The sequence below is a fragment of the Argopecten irradians genome, chromosome 8, assembly GCF_041381155.1.
Source record: "Argopecten irradians isolate NY chromosome 8, Ai_NY, whole genome shotgun sequence".
In the NCBI taxonomy this organism is placed as follows: domain Eukaryota; kingdom Metazoa; phylum Mollusca; class Bivalvia; order Pectinida; family Pectinidae; genus Argopecten; species Argopecten irradians.
In genome coordinates, this window is record NC_091141.1 from 27,008,039 (window position 1) to 27,013,602 (window position 5,564).

Genomic DNA, 5,564 nt, shown 5'->3' on the forward strand with positions numbered 1-5,564 from the left:
TTGTTGCAGGTAGAAAAGACAGGTGTCTAAGTGGGGTATCATCTCCAATAAGAATAAAAAGATTCGAGAGTTATTGCATACATAAACTGTTTACATAAACAGGAGGCTTAGAGCTTTATGGACCCTGTTGCATTCATTACCAGATGTTTGATATCCAACATTGTAAAGTGCAAGTAAGGCCTCAGAAACAGATTATCATTGTAAAAGGTCATTAAAAACAGACTTTATTATTTGATATTAATTGATATAAATTCAAATCTGGTTGATGTCAATCATATAGACTGAATTAAATGACACTCTTCCTTTCCCTGTATCTCATAAGCAATCATTATCTTTATTCCCATTAAAGTGTCCAATTGTTCACTACAAAGTGTTGATCGTTTATGGAGAATGTATTTATAATTGTTAAATCTTCACTTTGGTATTTTATTAAATTATGAGTTGAGGTCTTTTATAATAGGTCTTTTACCACACACAGAAAAAACAACTTGCAACTAGAAAGTCGTAGGGTACAAGCATAACCTAATACATTTGTAGTAACAAACTCACATTTTTCAGCCAAACTAACATGTAGCAAGATCACAAAACTAATCGGAGGAAAAACAGATCTGTAACTTTTTGCTAGCTTAATGAATATCATCACAGTAAATAAAGTATGTAAACTTATGTGTGTAATATCCAAATCAATTTTGAAAAAAAATCCTTGTTAAAGTAGCTTTCTAAAATTATATATGCATTCAAATTTTATACTCTCCATGCAAAAGGACTCGTTACTTAATTTCAGACTTACTCAAGCTCTCTGTAGTTAGCAACTCATGCTTGCAAAAAGACTGTATCCTCAATGCAAATGGACTGTTGGCCTCCATGCAAAAAGACTTGGCCTCAGGGCTAATGGACAGTTGGCCTCCACGCAAAAAGACTGTTGGCCTCAATGCAAATGGACTGTTGGTCTCCATACAAAAGGACTGTTGGCCTCCATGCAAAAGGACTGTTGGCCTCCATGCAAAAGGACTTTTGGCCTCAATGAAGGACTGTTTGCCTCCATGCAAAAGGACTGTTGGCCTCCATGCAAAAGGACTGTTGGCCTCCCATGCAAAAGGACTGTTGGCCTCCATGCAAAAGGACTGTTGGCCTCCATGCAAAAGGACTGTTGGCCTCCATGCAAAAGGACTGTTGGCCTCCATGCAAAAGGACTGTTGGCCTCCATGCAAAAGGACTGTTGGCCTCCATGCAAAAGGACTGTTGGCCTCCATGCAAAAGGACTGTTGGCCTCCATGCAAAAGGACTGCAGTTGGCATCCATGCAAAAGGACTGTTGGCCTCAATGCAAAAGGACTGTTGGCCTCCATGCAAGCTTAATTTTATATACATGTATGTAAGCTCTCAGTGAGCAAATCATGCTTGCAAAAGGACTCATTCTGTATAAGAAGCGTTCTGATGTAGAAAGGCAACTTGACTTGTTTATTGTGTAAAAGGAAGGTTCAGTGTGGTTTGTTCATTGTGTTAATTAACATTGTCTTTATCATTAAAGCTAACGGAGCATGCTTCTTTGACTCAGTCAGCAGAGTAGCAGTTTTTAACACTGGAGATCCGTGTTTGATTCCTGGTCGGGGCATGCAATAGAAATGTGTATTCTCCTTCTTCTTCTACAAATGTTTACTAACCTCTTAAATCTTTCTGCTCTAAACTGCATATCAGAGGCAACTACATATTGTAAAATATAATATATATTGCTTACTCATATAGCTCCTCTGTAATCATATTTATAGCGATGCACTTACTGCTAATATTAAAATACCATGCCATAACCAAGCAAGATATTCTAACACACTGTACCTTATTTACATAACAATAGGACAGGTGATAGGAAATCAAGGTGACTACAAGGTCACAGACTAATTTTGCTACACAAGGAACATCAGGTACCATCAGGTCTTATTAAGGTCTATAATTGTATCTGTTGGTGCAAACAGCAGGTAACATTTCACTAGACGGATTAATAAAATAATGCATATATATGAGCAAATTTGCAGAGTAAGGACAGATGAAAATCTGTGACATGGACTGCTAGGTTTTGAACTGCACAGGGGTTAGGGGAAAGAGGGAGAGATTGACAATCTACAATAATTGTGTCATGTTTATGTTAAGATCCAGTCAAGTAACTGTCTAATAACTTAAAAATGAGAGTAAACAGACATATATATAGAAAAGAGCAGGTTTTCAGTAACAATTTCTGGTGAGATTTGGTATCCAGCTATTTTTATCTCATTTTTCACCAGATTAAGGTTACCAGTATAATATATTCAACAGTTCTTCATTAAAACCCCCAATTTAATATTTATTAAGTCACATGAACTTCACAACATCCAAGTGTCGAGTGCACTGAGGGATGCTAATACTTCAAATGCAGATATGATGTCATGAACCTTGAAGATATGTGGTGAATTTGAATGGTAATCGTTAATATCTATCTATTGTTGTGGTTCTCGACAAGATCATTCACCAACAACCAGCTAGGTAGCTCAATATCAATAGAGCATATCCATCAATTGTTCAGCGGTCCTGGGTTCGAACCCCAGATAACTGGCCATCTATTTTCAACTACTATAATGTATCACTATGAATTAGATTAATTTCCTATTTGATTACTTTACAAAATCTTATTTGTTAATTTAATTTTCAATCAACTAACAGATATCACTGTTGCGTTTGAGCATATAGCTAACAGCCACAAATGAATTTTATCACATTTAAACAAAACTTAAGTCTTCTTGTTTTGGAAGATTTAGCATTTGGCATTGAAGACTGACAATTATAAGCCTTAATGAAATGAGAACCTTTTTTGGCAATTAATTTTCATAACTAGGATGATTCTCACATCTTGAAGTAATTTATGGTACAAGAGATACAATAATGATCCTAAAAGGATGTGAAAGTGGGATTTGTATTAGCACATACATCAATATGAAAACGGTACTTCATAATTTAAAGCCCAATATAAATACCTGTAAAAAATTGAAATAGCTGGGATGTTTACCCAAACAGGTTAAAGTGTTTAGAATATATCAAATTAGCATGATTTAACAGAAAAAAATTCATCATAATCAAGGAATAAGGTTCAATCAATTCAAACCAAATTATTCCTCTTGAACAACTTTAGCAGATTGCAAAAATATTTTATCCTAAAATATATAACCCAAATCTAAAATTTACTTCAGAGTCCATCTGTTGATAGTTGTACTTGAAATAAAGGGAGATTTAAAAAACACTTTTCTTTTGAGTTCATACTTCAACTAATATACAGCATAAATATTAGTTCTCCAATAAATTCGGTCTTGTAAATCTATCATTTAAGGAGTGTGCTATATATCTCAAGTACCAGCCAAAAGGCAGACTGTCCCAGGTTACAACACAAGGCATATTTCAAAACTAAATATTGAAAGTTTTCTCAGGACCAAACACCCAACTTACAATAGAAGTCACTGTGGTTTCACTGGAGTGTGTGACTATGATATCATTGGAGACTATCTGATAAAGATCTGTTTATTATTAGACAAGAATCTTAAAACTCAACAACAGTCATATTTAAGACCAATGAACTTTCTTTAAAACATATAGTAAACAAATGTCTATGCTTAAGGCATGCAGTGCTATCAGTATTAAACACAGCTGACTTTTTTAAGACTTTAGACAGTATATATGTGTATACACATAATACGGGCCATCCAGTTTCATTTGGTTTCAATTAACTTAAGAAAGTCCCTTCATTTGATATTTTCCAAATAGGAGAGCATTACAGAAGTTAAGAGAACAATTTAAGTTAAAGATCATCCCTAACTTATAGGAATATTCCTTTATTACTTCTGTAACTATTTCTATGAGAATGTCTCATTAAGTTATGAAATTTCCTGAAAGTTAAAGTGAATAGTCGGGCAAAGAAAACAAGTCTAAATGCGTTCATTGGCCTTCCAAAAGTTCTCACATATTAATACGACGGTCAAGCTCTGCTTAGTTTCCCAGTTCTGACCATTAAAGTAAAGAAAAGTTGAAAGCATTGAAAGCGAGGCTGCGTGGAAATGTAACCACGGACATAGTGAGCCGGGAGGACGTTTTAGAATTTCCATACTCTAAATTAATTTATTCGTACGCAGACAGATTTTGACGAGAGATTTTATTTTTCCATTTCATAAGAAATTATACTGCATACATTCACACCATTTTTACCGACTTTAGCCATCCTTGCCCGACTGTTCACTTTAAGAATGTTGATAAAGCTTGGGGTAAAATAACATGTTGACAGATATAAGGCACCAACATTTTGTATCAACTTATCCTATACCTCGATCACAGTCAGAATGTAAAGATCACATTCTCCAATTCTAAACGTCTTTGGACAATTATTTGATCATTGGATTTTGTATTACAGCTGGACCCTAGATAATCTGAGCCCAAGCAATCTCGATTGCAACAATTCCGGACTGCTAGATTCTGTAGAATATATCAAGAATCAAATCCATTAAGTTACATTTCTGTCAGGGTTATGAGTTTTCTGGACTAATGGTGCCCGGAATTATCATGAGTCCATTGTATTTAACCTGTTGTTGTGAAGTTTACAAATACAAAAGTATTACTTGAAATGTTTCTGTGATTAAGAAATATCTTTTTATCATATCCATGTTACATTTATTATATCTCAAGATCAATGATTGTTGAAAAATGTTCAATTTCTGTCCTCGTGTACAGGCTTCTTAAGGAACAATTTTAAACAAAACTTGAGTATTGAGGGTTTAGGATTAAAGATTGCATTCATGCATAAAAATATAGGGCAAGTATAGATAGGCAGGGAGACAGGGAGACTCCTTGTCTTAAGAGATCTATCGGGACATAAAAATGAGGTTTTATGATATTTTTATGGATACGTTGGTATTATCTGATTACAATAAACATTAGCCTGAGGACATTACAAATTCCTTGACCACTTCCGATATACAATGTATATATCTATTATTTATTGAGTCAGATTAAATATATCAAGGAAGTCGTCTCTCATAAAGTCACAAATTTTCTATATATACACACATTTTTTTAAAAATAATGATAAGTCTCCATTCCCCATTTGAGAAATACAAATACATGTATTATGTCATAATTTACAAAGGACAAAATCCAGTAAATCAATATTAACAGTTGAGAAAAACACGACTTTATGGAGGTATTAGGTTCTATTTTTAGATATTTGATATCTAAGCTACTTTGATTGCATGCTTATATAAATTTCACATACATTATGTTTACATAAGTATATTTAACTTACAAACATTATGTAATAGTGTACTTAATGTTTGCTAAAAGCTTGAAGATTTGAATACATGCCAAATTTTTTTTTTTTAATGATGATTCTTTTCCTTATTCAAATAGTTTCAAGAACACTAAATTTATAACATACACACTTCCTACTTACATTTTCTATCTTATATCTTTGATCTGGTTATTTGAAAATAAATTCTGTGAGACTTAACGTTTTATTTAAAAAATAAAAAAGCGATTTAAATTAACTGCTAATCA